Raw genomic sequence first — 19,912 nt, 5'->3', positions numbered from 1 at the left:
GAGATGCGCTTCATCTGATCAGAATAGCAATAATTAGCATTAAAAAGTAAGACAAAGCAAAGATGATGTTCCTTACAGGAAATGCTCAATATGTCTACCATCATTCCTCAACAATAGCTGTAGTCGAGGAATAATGTTGTGAACAGCACTGTAAAGCATGTCCGGAGTTATGGTGAGGCATTGGCGTCGTATGTTGTCTTTCAGCATCCCTAGGGATGTCGGTCGATAACGATACACTTGCGACTTCAGGTAACCCCAAAGCCAATAATCGTACGGGCTGAGGACTGGGTACCTAGAAGGCCAAACAGGACGAAAGTGGCGGCTGAGCACACGATCATCACCAAACGACGCGCGCAGGAGATCTTTCACGCGTCTAGCAATACTTTTTTGTTGTTGCTTTTTTTTGTCATGTCATTCCAAGCATGTGTGTCAAGTTTTACCTCTCTATCTACATTATTCCGTGGTTTATTAAGTTTTCAAATTTATACTGACTTTTTGATCACCCGGTATATCATTGTACAACACATAGTTCAGAAGATGCGACGTTGTAAACACGGAGATGCGTGAAGTGCTGCCACATTGTGCATGATGTTTTAATTAATTACTTCTTAAAACTTCCTGGAAGATTAAAACTCTGTGCCGGACCGAGACTCGAAATCGGGACCTTTGCCTTTCGCGGGAAAATGCTCTACCAACTGAGCTACCCAAGCACGACTCACGCCCCGTCCTCAGAGCTTTACTTCCGCCAGTACCTCCTCTCCTACCTTCCAAACTTTACAGAAGCTCTTTTCTTCACTACAATTTATACTCACAACACATTTCGCAGACAGTACCCACATATATCACTGGATGTACCTTCAAAATTTTATCATTGTGAAAACAAAACAGCAAGGCGTAGTTCGCTGGAGGTACTGGTAAAATATGTGTGAAATATGTTAAGTACATGTAAAATATACACTCCTGGAAATTGAAATAAGAACACCGTGAATTCATTGTCCCAGGAAGGGGAAGCTTTATTGACACATTCCTGGGGTCAGATACATCACATGATCACACTGACAGAACCACAGGCACATAGACACAGGCAACAGGGCATGCACAATGTCGGCACTAGTACAGTGTATATCCACCTTTCGCAGCAATGCAGGCTGCTATTCTCCCATGGAGACGATCGTAGAGATGCTGGATGTAGTCCTGTGGAACGGCTTGCCATGCCATTTCCACCTGGCGCCTCAGTTGGACCAGCGTTCGTGCTGGACGTGCAGACCGCGTGAGACGACGCTTCATCCAGTCCCAAACATGCTCAATGGGGGACAGATCCGGAGATCTTGCTGGCCAGGGTAGTTGACTTACACCTTCTAGAGCACGTTAGGTGGCACGGGATACATGCGGACGTGCATTGTCCTGTTGGAACAGCATGTTCCCTTGCCGGTCTAGGAATGGTAGAACGATGGGTTCGATGACGGTTTGGATGTACCGTGCACTATTCAGTGTCCCCTCGACGATCACCAGTGGTGTACGGCCAGTGTAGGAGATCGCTCCCCACACCATGATGCCGGGTGTTGGCCCTGTGTGCCTCGGTCGTATGCAGTCCTGATTGTGGCGCTCACCTGCACGGCGCCAAACACGCATACGACCATCATTGGCACCAAGGCAGAAGCGACTCTCATCGCTGAAGACGACACGTCTCCATTCGTCCCTCCATTCACGCCTGTCGCGACACCACTGGAGGCAGGCTGCACGATGTTGGGTCGTGAGCGGAAGACGGCCTAACGGTGTGCGGGACCGTAGCCCAGCGTCATGGAGACGGTTGCGAATGGTCCTCGCCGATACCCCAGGAGCAACAGTGTCCCTAATTTGCTGGGAAGTGGCGGTGCGGTCCCCTACGGCACTGCGTAGGATCCTACGGTCTTGGGGTGCATCCGTGCGTCGCTGCGGTCCGGTCCCAGGTCGACGGGCACGTGCACCTTCCGCCGACCACTGGCGACAACATCGATGTACTGTGGAGACCTCACGCCCCACGTGTTGAGCAATTCGGCGGTACGTCCACCCGGCCTCCCGCATGCCCACTATACGCCCTCGCTCAAAGTCCGTCAACTGCACATACGGTTCACGTCCACGCTGTCGCGGCATGCTACCAGTGTTAAAGACTGCGATGGAGCTCCGTATGCCACGGCAAACTGGCTGACACTGACGGCGGCGGTGCACAAATGCTGCGCAGCTAGCGCCATTCGACGGCCAACACCGCGGTTCCTGGTGTGTCCGCTGTGCCGTGCGTGTGATCATTGCTTGTACAGACAGCCCTCTCGCAGTGTCCGGAGCAAGTATGGTGGGTCTGACACACCGGTGTCAATGTGTTCTTTTTTCCATTTCCAGGAGTGTATTTGTCATGTGCATAGATGGGTAAAGCTGTGGGTAAAAATTTCGTCTTAAACCCATGTATCGATTTAAACCAAATGTGGTATACACATTAGTTTTAATCTGGAAAGAAATTCTGTGAGGGTAAGAACCACCAACTACTACTGGGGTGGGGTTGCTAACATGAACAGAGAAGGTGGAGGGGGAGATGGACAGACAGAGAATGGGCAGGAGAAGATGGATACACATAAAAGGGAGCAGCAGATGGGCAGAGAAGAGCGAGGAAAATGGACAAAGGAAGGGGAAAGGCGGAGATGGGCAGATAAAGGTTAGAGGAGGGCATGGACAGAGATGGGGAGAGGAAGAGAGAGGCAGAAAGGGAGCGAATAGGAAATGGACAGAGAGAAGGGGAGAGGAGGAGTTGGGCAGAGAAAAGAAAGGGAGGAGATGAACAGCGAGATGGGGAGGAGGAGGTGGAGTAATAGAAGATTGGAATACATACATATCCGGGTATTCATCTAGTAGTTGATAAACAATGTGTCTTAACGACCAGCGTACAAAAGTAAGTTCCCATTGCAGTGCGACTTTTATAAATGGGATTAAAGAAAAATCGACAGACCAGCTCATGAGATAATTTTTATGATAGTTAAATTATTTAGAAATTAGGTACGAGATATCAGTAAATAATGTACACTCCTGGAAATTGAAATAAGAACACCGTGAATTCATTGTCCCAGGAAGGGGAAACTTTATTGACACATTCCTGGGGTCAGATACATCACATGATCACACTGACAGAACCACAGGCACATAGACACAGGCAACAGAGCATGCACAATGTCGGCAGTAGTACAGTGTATATCCACCTTTCGCAGCAATGCAGGCTGCTATTCTCCCATGGAGACGATCGTAGAGATGCTGGATGTAGTCCTGTGGAACGGCTTGCCATGCCATTTCCACCTGGCGCCTCAGTTGGAACAGCGTTCGTGCTGGACGTGCAGACCGCGTGAGACGACGCTTCATCCAGTCCCAAACATGCTCAATGGGGGACAGATCCGGAGATCTTGCTGGCCAGCGTAGTTGACTTACACCTTCTAGAGCACGTTGGGTGGCACAGGATACATGCGTACGTGCATTGTCCTGTTGGAACAGCAAGTTCCCTTGACGGTCTAGGAATGGTAGAACGATGGGTTCGATGACGGTTTGGATGTACCGTGCACTATTCAGTGTCCCCTCGACGATCACCAGTGGTGTACGGCCAGTGTAGGAGATCGCTCCCCACACCATGATGCCGGGTGTTGGCCTTGTGTGCCTCGGTCGTATGCAGTCCTGATTGTGGCGCTCACCTGCACGGCGCCAAACACGCATACGACCATCATTGGCACCAAGGCAGAAGCGACTCTCATCGCTGAAGACGACACGTCTCCATTCGTCCCTCCATTCACGCCTGTCGCGACACCACTGGAGGTGGGCTGCACGATGTTGGGGCGTGAGCGGAAGACGGCCTAACGGTGTGCGGGACCGTAGCCCAGCTTCATGGAGACGGTTGCGAATGGTCCTCGCCGATACCCCAGGAGCAACAGTGTCCCTAATTTGCTGGGAAGTGGCGGTGCGGTCCCCTACGGCACTGTGTAGGATCCTACGGTCTAGGCATGCATCCGTGCGTCGCTGCGGTCCGGTCCCAGGTCGACGGACACGTGCACCTTCCGCCGACCACTGGCGACAACATCGATGTACTGTGGAGACCTCACGCCCCACGTGTTGAGCAATTCGGCGGTACGTCCACCCGGCCTCCCGCATGCCCACTATACGCCCTCGCTCAAAGTCCGTCAACTGCACATACGGTTCACGTCCACGCTGTCGCGGCATGCTACCAGTGTTAAAGACTGCGATGGAGCTCCGTATGCCACGGCAAAGTGGCTGACACTGACGGCGGCGGTGCACGAATGCTGCGCAGCTAGCGCCATTCGACGGCCAACACCGCGGTTCCTGGTGTGTCCGCTGTGCCGTGCGTGTAATCATTGCTTGTACAGCCCTCTCGCAGTGTCCGGAGCAAGTATGGTGGGTCTGACACACCGGTGTCAATGTGTTCTTTTTTCCATTTCCAGGAGTGTAGATTCTGATCTTTTGCACGTCAGGTAAGCAGTGATGGATGACACAATTAACTGGAAAAGTTCAGCTGTGTCTTGCTCTGAATGTACGCATCTTAGACTGCTGATACCCAGACGCATCAGGGGTAAGTAGTGTAATTAGAAACTAGATGTAGCTTTAACTTAATTTCACACAAACAATTTAGAATGCATATCTCGAAGCAGATCAGCACTATTTTAGGTTGAAATTTATGTACCAACAGATACTGTACTATGAAAATATGGTATTGCATTCTTTTTGAAATAACTAGCATCGTTTCCAATAGTTACTAGACGGCAAACGTTGCATATAATGGCAAATAAATAAATAAAATGTGTATTAGAGATAGTCATGTTCCTGCAAATAAACCAAACTTAACTACGCAACTTTCGTTCTTACTTCATGATAACTCATCAAACGTGGATCAGATTGTCACTACTCGTTTGCTGCAACATCGCATGAATTGTAGAAAGCTATTACCTACTGACGTGAAGACTTCAAATTCTGTGGATACGTACAAACACAGAGGTCAACTTTTTAACCAATGGCAAAATATTATTTACGTTTAGGTATATATTTTGTGTGTGTGTGTGTGTGTGTGTGTGTGTGTGTGTGTGTGTGTGTGTGTGTGTGTGTGTGTGTGTGGCCTCGCTGAATGGAGACATCAAAATTTTTAAAAGTATGAAAGAATTATGATGCAACGTGACACGTGGTTCCAGGAAGATGTAACAGACTTAATAAAAACCAGTAACGAGTTGATAATCACAGTTAAGGTATTTAAATATAAAATCTTACTGAAAGATTGTCTTTTAATTTGATGTTTAACGCTCTATCGATGGCGCGAAGAATGATTGATGTAATAGGAGTATAGATGCGACATATGCATTGGCATATTCCCCCTCCCCTCCCCCAAGCCACCATACATAACAGGGTGGTGGGAAAATCGTAGCAAAGTTACCGATATTCTTACTCCATCGGCGAGGACAAATAATTGTCTATATGCATCATACTCGTTATCCTTACGCGAGATATACGTTGATGCCACAATCTTCTTCGAATAGAAGTTCTCTACATTTACACAGCAGGGTTCCACTAGTTGCCTTTCTTCTTCTACCATTTCCTATATATTTTATTTTAGTATTTCTGTTACACTTTCGTATTGGCTATACCAAATCGTCAGGATCGTAGAAGAGCGCTTTTAAATTCCTTAGAGATGTTGCCGTGCCTACATGGCTCCAAGCGCTGGAACAATTCTCTAGAACTAGCCGCACTAGTGTTTTATATGCCATTTATTTCACATACGCATCACATTTTCCAACAACTCTTCCAGAAAATCTGACTTCACAATGGCGTTACCTAATGATGACTTGATTGCCTCCCTTGATATCGCTCGTAATATTACCGTTAGGGTGTCGCGTGCTGGAGGCGTTCACCACTAAACTTGCAATCAGATAGTAAACGGTTCTTTCTCTCGGATGTCGGCATTGTTTTCGGAGGAATGCAGATCGGAATTCCTAAAGCTGGCTGATAAGCAGAAGCTAATGAATGTTACACCAGAGTGAACAAACAGGTATTTAATTACAGTCAGGGTATATCCACTCTGAAACGAAACCTAATAATTTGACTGCCTTGAGAGCTGTGCTCAGAACAGGTGTTACAGTCTCAAGAAGCGAGTAGACTACTGGACCACTTGAGAAATCACAGTAGTCTTCCTCTGTGTATAGTCCTATCTGCCTACACTACAACTACATAGACCAATGATGTCCACCATTTCTTCACATTTTACAGTTAAATTTATTGAATTAAGCGATTTTTAAATAATTTAACAGCTTTCATATAGTTAAAATAATTTTAAAATGTGTAATGAATGTAGATGACGTTAGTAGCACTGCTGGAAAACATTTGATGGCAGAAAAGGTCGATTCTATTTTTGTGTTAACAGATGGTGTTTTGTTTACTGTCAACCTGGTTGTGGTTGTAAAAACCCTGCTGACATTTCTTGTTATATTTGTGGCGTATTTGTGATTTAGAAAACCAACGAAACATTACAGACTTTGTGAAAAAGGTTTATCTGTCATACTTTGGATCTAAACTTGGTGATTAAGATAAATCTTGGGCGCCACCTAAGGTATGTTATGTGTGTGTTGAAGATATGATAAAATGGTCCAAAAAGGAGAAAAATCCTTTAGATTTGCTGTTCCTATGATATGGAGGGAGCCAAGAAATCATTCCGATGATTGTTACTTTTTTAGTGTTGATATTACTGGTCATAATTCGAAAAACGCGAAGGTAATAAGCTACCCTAACCTTCTGTTCGCCATCCGACCAGTAGGGCATGGTGTAAATTTGCCAGTTCCTGAACCACAAGATGCTTTAAATTCTATTCCAACAGAAGTATTTTCTGATGTACAATCTGATTTAGATGGACCAGATGGTGATGAATTCCATTGTAATACAGAAAGTCTGGCCGGCCGCGGTGGTCTCGCGGTTCTAGGCGCTCAGTCCGGAACCGCGCGACTGCTACGGTCGCAGGTTCAAATCCTGCCTCGGGCATGGGTGTGTGTGATGTCCTTAGGTTAGTTAGGTTTAAATAGATCTAAGTTCTAGGGGACTGATGACCACAGATGTTAAGTCCCATAGTGCTCAGAGCCATTTGAACCATTTGAACAGAAAGTCTAGACCCCAAATTGTTCACCCAGACAGAGTTTAACGATTTGGTTAGGGATCTGGGCTTAACGAAAGAAAAAGCTGAATTGCTTGGCTCTAGATTAAAGGAAAAGAACTTATTGGCAGTTGTAACCAGCATATACATGTATAGAAAGAGAAAGCAGCAGTTTTCCGAGTTTTTTCAACAAGGTGATTTAGTGTACTGCTCAGACATTCCCAGTCTGATGAATGAGTTTGGCATTGAATACAAAAAGGAAGACTGGAGGCTGTTTATTGATTCATCCAAAACTAGTTTAAAGGCTGTTTTATTACACAATGGTAACATGTATGCATCTATACCTGCTGGACATTCTGTACATATGAAAGAAATGTATGAAAACCTAGAAATAGCGATAAATAAAACAGATTATTCTGCTCATGCTTGGATGATATGTAGCGATCTAAAAGTTACATGCATGCTCCTTGGTCAGCAAGGTGGCGTTACCAAATTTCCATGTTTCTTGTGTGAATGGATCAGTACGGCTAAGGATCAACACTGGCGCAGAAAGAACTGGCCTGCGAGGGTGTCTTTAAAACCTGATGAGAAGAACATTCTACGCAAAAACCTTGTAGTTTCAAAAAACGTACTCCTACCACCTCTACATATAAAGTTAGTCCTAATGAAACAGTTTATAAAGGCTCTGCCTAAAGGTGGACCATGTTTTAAGTATCTCTGCCAAAAGTTTCCTCACCTTTCAGAAGCTAAACTAAAAGGCGTCTTTGTCGGACCTGACATAAGAAAATTGATGTTTGATGTTAACTTTGAATCCACAATGACCTTAAATGAGAAAGCATGGGTATCATTCAAGCAAGTAGTTACAAAGTTCTTAGGACATGAAAAAGACCCAGAATATGCTTTTAATATAGCTACAATGTTAAAGAAGTTTAAAACTTTAGGATGTTTAATGAGCCTGAAAGTTCACTTTTTGAACAGTCACCTTGATTACTTCCCGGACAATATGGGAGATGTTAGAGAGGAGCAAGGAGAGCGTTTCCACCAGGACATTAAAGTGACAGAAAAACGCTACCAAGGCCGCTGGAACACCAGCATGATGGGGGACTGCTGTTGGTCACTTCACTGAGAAGTTCAGCAAGCAACTCGTCTTAGAAAAAGCTACTCAAGAAGCTTTAATGAAAAAATAGAAAGAAAAAGCAAACCAATTCCATCTGATAAGTGAAACCACTATTAACACACATCATTGCTTTAAGTAGCTCACTGTAAATACAAATCATGTTGTAACAGAGCGTTTCATTAATTTCCTCGTTTACTGTATACCATAGGATTTTTATACTATGAGGGTCACTCCAAAAGAAATGCACACTATTTTTGTAAAAATACAGTTTTCATTCTGCATGTGTGAAAGTTTTACAGTGTATAGATACATCCTTCCCGCTTGTTTTCAAACTTAGTTCAACCTGTTCCCGTGAGTGGCGCCGTCACAGCATGTCTTCAAGATGGCTGCTGCACTTGACGTTCGTCAGAAGCAACGTGGTGTCATAGAAATCCTGTGCTGTGAAAACGAGACAGTGTGAAACATCCACAAGAGGTTTAAAAAGGTGTATGGAGATGCTGCTGACGATCGCAGCACAGTTAGGCGGTGGGCAAGCAGGTTACGTGATGAAAGCGGGCACGACAACATTGAGGATTGTCCTCGCAGCGGCAGGCCTCGTACTGCACACACTCCAGACAATGTGCAGAGAGTTAACGAATTGGTGATCGCTGACAGACGCATCTCAGTGAACGAATTGACACGCTACGTTGGGATAGGGGAAGGAAGTGTTCGCAGAATACTGAAAGTGTTGGCGTTAAAAAAAGGCTTGTGTTAGGTGGGTTCCCAGGATGTTGACACTGGCTCACAAAGAAACAAGACAAATAGTATGCAGCGAACTTTTGGAACAGTACAAGAATGGTGAAGATGAATTTCTTGGAAGAATTGTGACAGGTGATGAAACATGGCTCCATCATTTTTCGCCAGAGACGAAGAGACAAAGGAGTGTCATCATGCAAATTCGCCCAAGAAAAAAAAAATTCAAAACCACACCTGCCGCTGGAAAAGATATGGCAACGGTGTTTTTAGATTCCGAAGGACTCTTGCTTGTGGACATCATGCCAAGTGGAACCACCATAAATTCTGATGCATATGTGACGACACTGAAGAAACTTCAAGCTCGGTTGAGTCGTGTTCGACCACATCGGCAAAAGCAGGATGTTTTGCTGTTGCAAGACAATGCACGGCCACATGTCAGTCAAAAAACCATGGAAGCTATCACAAAACACCGAAACACCAGCCTTACAGTCCTGACCTGGCTCCATGTGACTATTATCTCTGTGGGAAACTGAAAGACTCTCTTCGTGGAACAAGGTTTGAAGATGATGACTCCCTTGTGCACGCTGCCAAACAGTGGCTCCAACAGGTTGGTCCAGAATTTTACTGTGCGGGTTACAGGCGATGGTTCCAAGATGGTGTAAGGCAGTTGAGAGGGATGGAAATTATGTGGAGAAATGAAAATATTGTTCCTAAAGCATGTATCTACACACTGTTAGACTTTGAAACATGGAGAGTAAAAGATGGATTAAAAAAAAATAGTGTGAATTTCTTTTGGAGTGACCCTCGTACATAATAAAAAGCAATCTCGGAAGGTCAATCTAAACAGATAGATAAAAAAGTTAAAACAAGGACTGAATGGATATTGCGAGTGCTTTCCTTTAGCGTGCAGCTGTGGAATTACTTCTGCTGCAACAAATACTACTTGTAACTGATATATTCACGAGAGAATGCAGCACTGTGTGATCGACAACACTCAGTAATCACTTTCAGCCTGGATAGCTGAATCATAACTAAGATGAGCTTATTTATCCAAATACGCTAACGGAAAAAATTGCAACACCAACAAAGAGTTGCACGACGTGAAACTTGGTAGTCGTGTTTCTCCCTCTGAAAGATAATGTCTGTTCAAATTTCGCTCCAGTCGCATAAGAATGTCGCTAGCAGCGCCACTATGAGGATGCAAATCAGGTTTGGTTGAAATACACGCTGTAACGGTGGTAGACTTAGAGAAAGCTTTTGACAATGTTGACTGGAATACTCTCTTTCAAATTCTGAAGGTGTCAGGGGTAAATTGCAGGGAGCGAAAGGCTATTTACAATTTGTACAGAAACCAGATGGCGGTTATGAGTCGAGGGGCATGAAAGGGAAGCAGTGGTTGGGAAAGGAGTGAGACAGGGTTGTAGCCTCTCCCCGATGTTATTCAATCTGTATATTGAGCAAGCAGTAAAGGAAACAAAAGTTCGAAGTAGGTATTAAAATCCATGGAGAAGAAATAAAAACTTTGAGGTTCGCCGATGACATTGTAATTCTGTCACAGACAGCAAAGGACCTGGAAGAGCAGTTGAACGGAATGGACAGTGTCTTGAAAGGAGGATATAAGATGAACATCAACAAAAGCAAAACGAGGATAATGGAATGTAGTAGAATTAAATCGGGTGATGCTGAGGGAATTAGATTAGGAAATGAGACACTTAAAGTAGTAAATGAATTTTGCTATTTGGGGAGCAAAATAACTGATGATGGTCGAAGTAGAGAGGATATAAAATGTAGACTGGCGATGGCAAGGGAAGCGTTTCTGAAGAAGAGAAATTTAACATCGATTATAGATTTAAGTGTCAGGAAGTCGTTTCTGAATGTATTTGTATGGAGCACTCTTCCATGTATGGAAGTGAAACGTGGACGATAAGTAGTTTAGACAAGAAGAGAATAGAAGCTTTCGAAATGTGGTGCTACAGAAGAATGCTGAAGATTAGATGGGTAGATCACATAACTAATGAGGAGGTATTGAATGGAATAGGGGAGAAGATAAATTCGTGACACCACTTGACTAGGAGGAGGGATCGGTTGGTAGGACATGTTCTGAGGTATCAAGGGATCACCAATTTAGTACTGGAGGACAGCGTGGAGAGTAGAAATCGTAGAGGGAGACCAAGAGATGAATACACTAAGCAGATTCAGAAGGATGTAGGTTGCAGTAGGTACTGGGAGATGAAGTTCGCACAGGATAGAGTAGCATGGAGAGCTGCATCAAACCAGTCTCTGGACTGAAGACGACAACAACAGCAACAATAACGGTCGTGACCGTTAGAAACACTTAAAATTGGACGTGGTGAGTTGATGTTAGTCAAGAATGGCTTAAAGGCGACAAGGACGCCATTACCAACACCTCAGTGTGTTTAAATGAGGTCGTGCAATAGGGCTACGATAAGCTGGATGTTCCTTCTACGATATTGCAGAAAGACGTAGAAGAATGTAGCCGTTGTACATGATTGCTGGCAGCGGTGGTCACGAGAATGTAGGGTTCCAAGAAGACCGGGCTCTGGACGGCCACGTGGCACTACCGAGAGGGAAGACCATCGTGTTCGGCGTATGGCTCTGGCGCATAGTACTGCAACTGCAGCAGCAATCTGAGCAGCAGTTGGCATTATAGTGACACAACAAACTTTTACAAATCGGTTACTTAAAGGACAGCTCCACAGCTCTGAGCCAGACTGCCTGTAGCATGCATTTGACTGACCCCAAACTACCGCCATTTGCGACTTCGGTGGTGTCAGTAGAAAGCTTATTGGAGGTCAGGGTGGAGGGCTGTTGTGATGAAAGCTGGTCCTGCCTTGCTGCCATTGATGTCTGTGTAGGGTTGGTTAGGAGGCCAGTTGAGGGCCTGCAAAAGACCAATTTGCGTGCTAGACAAACTGGACCTACACCAGGAATTACGGCCTGGAGTGCGATTTCGTATGGCAGCAGGAGCACTCTTTTGGTTATCACATACACCGTGGCTGCAAATCCGTAGGAGCTTCAGTCTGGAACCGGGCGACAGCTACGGTCGCAGGTTCGAATCCTGCCTCGGGCATGTATGTGTGTGATGTCCTTAGGTTAGTTAGGTTTAAGTAGTTCTACGTCTAGGGGACTGATGACCTCGGCTGTTAAGTCCAACAGTGCTCAGAGCCATTTTTTGCAAATCCGTAAGTCAGTCTCGTGATTTGATCTGTTGTGCTGTCATTCATCGACAGCACCCCATGGGGTATTTTCTAACAGGATAACGCTCTCCCAGATACTTCTGCTATAACCAACTCAACAGAGTGCGGAAATGTTGCCTTGGCCCGCTTTATCACCAGATCCATGTCCAATCAAGTATACAGGGTGGTCCATTGATAGAGACCGGGCCAAATATCTCACGAAATAAGCGTCAAACGAAAAAACTACAAAGAACGAAACTCATCTAGCTTGAAGGGGGAAACCAGATGGCGCTATGGTTGGCACGCTAGATGGAGCTGCCATAGGTCAAACGGAGATCAACTGCGTTTTTTAAAAATAGTAACCCCTTTTTTATTACATATTCGTGTAGTACGTGAAGAAATATGAATGTTTTAGTTGGATCATTTTTTTCTGTTTGTGATAGATGGCACTGTAATAGTCACAAACGTATATGTACGTGGTATCACGTAACCTTCCGCCAGTGCGGACCGTATTTGCTTCGTGATACATTACCCGTTTTAAAATGGACCGTTTAACAATTGCGGAAAAGGTCGATATCATGTTGATGTATGGCTATTGTGATTAAAATGCCCAAAGGGCGTGTGCTATGTATGCTGCTCGGTATCCTGGACGACATCATCCAAGTGTCCGGACCGTTCGCCGGATACTTACGTTATTTAAGGAAACAGGAAGTGTTCAGCGACATGTGAAACTTCAACCACGACCTGCAACAAATGATGCCCAAATAGGTGTTTTAACTGCTGTCGCGGCTAATCCGCACATCACAAATTGCGCGAGAATCGGGAATCTCAAAAACGACGGTGTTGTGAATGCTACATCAACATCGATTGCACCCGTACCATATTTCCCTGCACCAGGAATTGCATGGCGACGACTTTGAACGTCGTGTACAGTTCTGCCACTGGGCAGAAGAGAAATTACGGGACGATGACAGATTTTTTGCACGTGTTCTATTTAGCGACAAAGTCATTCACCAACAGCGGTAAAGTAAACCGGCATAATATGCACTACTGGGCAACGGGAAATCCACGATGGCTGCGACAAGTGGAACATCAGTGACCTTGGCGGGTTAATTTATGGTGCGGGATTATGGGAGGAAGGGTAATTAGCCCCCATTTTATCGATGGCAATCTAAATGGTGCAATGTATGCTGATTTCCTACGTAATGTTCTACCCATGTTACTACAAGATGTTTGAGTGCATGACAGAATGGCGATGTACTTCCAATATGATGGATGTCCGGCACATAGCTCGAGTGCGGTTGAAGCGGTATTGAATAGCAATTTCATGACAGGTGGATTGGTCGTCGTAGCACCGTACCATGGCCCGCACGTTCACCGGATATGACGTCCCCGGATTTCTTTCTGTGGGGAAAGTTGAAAGATATTTGCTATCGTGATCCACCGACAACTCCTGACTACATGCGTCAGCGCATTGTCAGTGCATGTGCGAACGTTACGGAAGGCGAACTACTCGCTGTTGAGAGGAAAGTCGTTACACGTATTGCCAAATGCATTGAGGTTGACGGACATAGTTTTGAGCATTATTGCATTAATGTGGTATTTACAGGTAATCACGCTGTAACAGCATGCATTCTCAGAAATGATAGGTTCACAAAGGTACATGTATCACATTGGAACAACCGAAATAAAATGTTTATACATACCTACGTTCTGTATTTTAATTTAAAAAACCTACCTGTTACCAACTGTTCGTCTAAAATTGTGAGCCATATGTTTGTGACTATTACAGCGCCATCTATCACAAATCGAAAAAAGTGGTCCAACTAAAACATTCATATTTCTTTACGTACTACACGAATATGTAATAAAAATGGGGTTCTATTTTAAAAAACCGCAGTTGATATCCGTTTGACCTATGGCAGCGCCATCTAGTGGGCCAACAACAGCGCTGTCTGTTCCCCCCTTCAAGCTAGACAAGTTTCGTTCTCTGCAGTTTTTTCGTTTGACGCTTATTTCGTGAGATATTTGGCCCGGTCACGATCAGTGGACCACCCTGTATATTGGCTATCATCGGACGACAACTCCAGCGACATACACAAACAATGTTAACCATCCCTGTGTTGACCGACCGAATACAACAGCCTTTGCACTCCATACATATGGCACCTGTACAACAAAATTCATGCACGTTCGCATGTTAAATTCAACTTTCTGGCGGCTACACCCGTTATTAATTAATCAGCATTTCGTATTTGCAATAGCCCATCTCTCGCTTAAATTAACCTGTGACCTTGCAATGTTAATCACTTAAATATGTTACATACACAAATATATTCCCGAAAATTCATTACTCTACATCAGTTACTTTTTGGTGTTGTTTTTTCCGTCAGTGTAGCATGTAGAACGTGGTACATAAGCTTATGGTTCCGCCACCGTAGTTAGTATTTACACACATCAAAAAGTGTTTTGCATCACCCTGGTTCCCAGAACTCTTGAAGATAGACGTTGACTCCGGATCACAGACACAGTCCTTTTGACTGTTCAGAAATGTCACTAAACAAGAATGTAGTCATACATGTATGTCCCACTCGATTTCTTTTTTTGTGCAGATGAGGTGAAGCAATCACAGCTAATTGACGTGAAAATAATGCTATAGTTTAAAAAGCAGTTATAGCAAGCACATCAGGATGGGAATGATGTCAGATCGTGAATGCAACCCAGTGGTCGCTTTGAAAAATTCTCAACACAGTGATATTATCCTTGGATGAGTGGATTTGTCTGTGTGATACTTAGATGTAAACTGTGGCCATGTTCAATGGAATTGCACACATTCCCTCAGTGATACCAGGTGATCATACGATCCCTGTGAGCAGTTTCCCACAGATGGTTAAACTCTTTGACTAGAGGCAGTGTAAGAACGCAACCATCAGGATCGTAGCCCTTTGTAGTATATGCGTACTGCACGAGCCTCCTCACTCTTGTGACACGCTATGACGATGATCCCACAGCCTTCCATACAAGTTTCATTGAGGGTACATACTGTATGCAGTGGTGTACTAGGTTGTATGAACACTTGACTGAAATCGTTTTGAATCAGATGAAAGGGATAATTCTGTGAGATAGTATCTCTCTGAGCTCTCTCAACTTGTAAGGAATGTTGATGAGATTAATCACACCAACTTTCCAGTGACCAAATTGCAGCAGAACGATATATTAAACAAGAATGCAGTTGGCTGTCATATCCGTGGATTCCCATTAGACAGAGAAGCAGTAACTCTATGTAGGGATCACTGTCAACTAACGGAGAAGTTCCATTAGAGCACAAAAATCATGCGACTTGAAATACCAACTGCCATTACACATACACATTTTCTTCCACAATATGAGTGGGTATGATGCTTCTGGTAAGTTTAGTGTCCCACCCGAGACCATTGAAAAATTCATTTCATCGTACAGTTGGCTCTGAGCACTATGGGACTTAACATCTATGGTCATCAGTCCCCTAGAACTTAGAACTACTTAAACCTAACTAACCTAAGGACAGCACACAACACCCAGCCATCACGAGGCAGAGAAAATCCCTGACCCCGCCGGGAATCGAACCCGGGAACCCGGGCGTGGGAAGCGAGAACGCTACCGCACGACCACGAGATGCGGGCTACATCGTACAGTTGAATGACCAAGAACGTTGCACTGCGGTTCCTAGTCTCGCTTCGATTTGTGCACGCACCACTTCAGAAACTTGCTGAGACACTATGTCAGCAGAACATGCTCCTCACTAGAGCTACACATCCTTATGATCCGAAGGTTCTGCTCATGACGAAGAAAGGGATCTTCTCATCTGGATCTGATAGAGAGGTGCAACAAAATCATCCTCCCTGACATTTTATTCACCAGTAATCTTAAACGCAGTGCTGTAACGGATGCAGAGTATAGCAATGTGGTGATTCTTTGGCAAGAATTTAACATTTATGATTTATGGAAGTGTGAAAAGATTTATACTGACACAGAAATACACTTGCTTGCGGATTTTTTAGAGAAATTCTGGAGTGTATACATGACCACATACATGACAGAACCTGATTTCTATTACACTGTGCTAAGGCTTTTGTGGGATACAATGTTGAAAAAGGAATATGTCAACATAAACCTACTGGTTGATGTGGACATGCTGCTCTTCTTTGAATGTGGAATTTTTGGGGGACTTTGTCAGTGTATCTACGGGCATGCTAAGGAAAATAGCTGACGAATGGGTGGAGAGTTCAATGCATCTGATGATTTCAGTTACAGCCTATACCTGGATGTTAACAACTTACATGGGCACGCTATGCAACATTGTCTCCCAGTTGGTGGCTTTCAATGGCTGGGCGGTAGGGAACTGGTCAGATTAGGTAAAGTCTTGACTCTGGCAATGGATTCTGCGGTACGTTGTATTGTGCAGGCACATCTGGCAAACGCTAATAGTGTGCATGATGTACACAGCAGTTTGCTGCTATGTCTAAAGTGACTAGTTCCAAGGAACGTTTCCACACCCAAGGAGAACACTGGGGAGTAAACAGAGATTAGGTAAAGTCTTGACTTTGGCAATGGATTCTGCGGTAGGTTGTATTGTGGAGGCAGATCTGGCAAATGCTAATAGTGTGCATGATGTACACAGCAGTTTGCTGCTATGTCCAAATTGACTAGTTCCAAGGAACGTTCCCATACCCAAGGAGAACACTGGGGAGTAAACAGAGATAAGGTAAAGTCTTGACTCTGGCAATGGATTCTGCGGTACGTTGTATTGTGCAGGCACATCTGGAAAATGCTAATAGTGTGCATGATGTACACAGCAGTTTGCTGCTATGTCCAAAGTGACTAGTTCCAAGGAACGTTCCCATCCCCAAGGAGAACACTGGGGAGTAAACAGAGATGCATTATGCACTATAGAAACCACCAACTATGTGTCAGTAAGGAAATGACACTGATTAGCTACCCACACTACCCTCTTCAAGCAATCATGCTGATTGAAAGAGGTTATTGATTTAAATACCGAACAGAGGGTTCTCGTGATGTATGACTTTGAAAAAGATATTTTTAAACTAACTAATAATGCAATATTTAGAAAAATAATGTAGAATTTGAGCAACTATCACAAAATTCACGTTTGCCAGTGGGAGGGGCATTATGACGCTAAGAATTATGTTGCCAGGCGAAATTTTAAATACCCTACAATCATCAATCAAGAATTAGTAAATCTGGAGATGGATAATTATGTCGGTATGTGTATGTTGGACTCTTCAAACTACACATGCACCAACTTCAATATGAGTTCACGAAAACTCATTTTGCAGATCTAAAGTTACTTTATATAGATGTTGACAACTTCTTTGATTTGGTGAATGGTTGCAATCCATATGAAATAACAAGGAGCCCCTCGACACATGCAACACGTTTGGGTACGTGGCTGATGATCCTTGTGGTGTAAGATTAGCAAGCGAAGAGGTTGTCAGCCTCCTGAGAGACAAGGTGAATTAGTTGCACATAGTGGAGTTTGTCGGCCTTAGACGAAAAATGTATGTATACTGTAAGAAGACAGGTGCCACCCATACGTGGGCAATGGATGTGAATCATGTGGCTTCAATGTCTCTCATGATTGATGATTACAAGGAGTGTCTCTGCGGTTGTGTTGGTGGTACTCTACCTTCTCCGCCACCAAGTAAGTGGATACTGGATTATGAGACCATATGGTACACACCGTATCGCAACTGAAAATTGGTCTATCATTCCATGATGACAAACAGTTCATCTGTCAGAATGGAATCAAAGCCTTGCACACTCACACTTTTCACCTGGGTGATGGAGAGAAAGTGTGGGTATATTTGATGTCTATGTAGTGAAAATGTTTGTGTGTGTCTGTGCACGTATGCTGCGTAGCTTTTCTTCACCTTCTGCTAGTCGTCCCAGTCCGTACCGTAAATAGTTTAAATTATGAAATGAAAGGCAGTTTAGAGAGACAGTCAACCATTTTTTTCTGTTTTTAAATTCAGCTAACATTTTTGGATATATGAACATGTACAAAAAGGTACATATTTAATTAGCAACATGAGGTACAGGTGATGCTCTTGCTTACTGCGTACAGAAGCACGACACACACCGAACCTAGTAGCGAAAGCATCCTCTGAAGTGTTCTTATGAGGGAGTTCCGTGGTTGTGATAAAATCACACACACATACCCACTACCTGACATGATAATTCACAGTACACTCAATGGCAGAGATAGCATACTACAGGTTTCTGAACGTTAATTCCTGAAAGTGAGTGCACTGTGTAATATTGTCGTTGTTGTATACTTTAATTTTCCGTCGGTAGTCCCCAACACACATTGTATGACAGGCCAGACATAAAGGAGCCATTTGATCGAATAGGGAAGTTATCTTTCCAAAATTTTGACGTTGTTCGTATCTTTCATAGGGTGAAAGCACTAAATTGGGGATTTTCACACTGCCACTGTGTTTATCAATAGAGGACATGTCCACACCTTCACGTTCGCTTCCACTTATACACTACTGGCCATTAAAATTGCTACACCAAGAAGAAATGCAGATGATAAACGGGTATTCATTGGACAAATATATTATACTAGAACTGACATGTGATTACATTTTCACGCAATTTGGGTGCATAGATCCTGAGAAATCAGTACCCAGAACAACCACCTCTGGCCGAAATAACGGCCTTGATACGCCTGGGCATTGAGTGAAACAGAGCTTGGATGGCGTGTACAGGTACAGCTGCCCATGGAGCTTCAACACGATACCACAGTTCATCAAGAGTAGTGACTGGCGTATTGTGACGAGCCAGTTGCTCGGTCACCATTCACCAGCCGTTTTCAGTTGGTGAGAGATCTGGAAATGTGCTGGCCAGGGCAGCAGTTGAACATTTTCTGTATCCAGAAAGGCCCGTACAGGACCTGCAACATGCGGTCGTGCATTATCCTGCTGAAATATAGGGTTTCACAGGGATCGAATGACTGGTAGAGCCACGGTTCGTAACACATTTGAAATGTAACGTCCACTGTTGAAAGTGTCGTCAATGCGAACAAGAGGTGACCGAGTCCTGTAACCAATGGCACCCCATACCACCACGCCAGGTGATACGCCAGTATGGCGATGACTAATAAACGCTTCCAATGTGCGTTCAACGCGATGTCGCCAAACACGGATGCGACCATCATAATGCTGTAAACAGGACCTGGATTGATACGAAAAAATGACGTTTGGTCATTCGTGCACCCACGTTCGTAGTTGAGTACACCATCGCAGGCGCTCCTGTCTACGATGCAGTGTCAAGGGTAACCGCAACCATGGTCTCCGAGCTGATAGTCCATGCTGCTGCAAACGTCGTCGAACTGTTCGTGCAGATGGTTGTTGTCTTGGAAACGTCCCCATCTGTTGACTCAGGGATCGAGACGTGGCTGCACGATCCGTTACAGCCATGCGGATAAGATGCCTGTCATCTCGACTGCTAGTGATACGAGGCCGTTGTGATGCAGCACGGCGTTCCATGTTACCCTCCAGAACCCACCGATTCCATATTCTGCTAACAGTCATTGGATCTCGACCAACGCGAGCAGCAATGTCGCGATATGTAAAACCGCAATTGCAATAGGCTACAATCGGACCTTTATCAAAGTCGGAAACGTGATGGTACGCATTTCTCGTCCTTACA

General features: G+C 44.4%; 1 protein-coding gene across 3 annotated transcripts in view; it reads right to left on the bottom strand.

The window, feature by feature from the left end:
* LOC126470882 (organic cation transporter protein) overlaps positions 1–19,912 on the bottom strand; it is a 489,616-nt gene that overhangs the window by 125,364 nt on the left and 344,340 nt on the right. The gene's annotated exons all lie outside the window — the stretch shown is intronic.

This window comes from Schistocerca serialis, chromosome 3 (assembly GCF_023864345.2).
Source record: "Schistocerca serialis cubense isolate TAMUIC-IGC-003099 chromosome 3, iqSchSeri2.2, whole genome shotgun sequence".
Lineage (NCBI taxonomy): Eukaryota > Metazoa > Arthropoda > Insecta > Orthoptera > Acrididae > Schistocerca > Schistocerca serialis.
The sequence above is the reverse complement of the archived record's forward strand: the minus strand, read 5'-3'. Positions and strand labels throughout refer to the sequence as shown.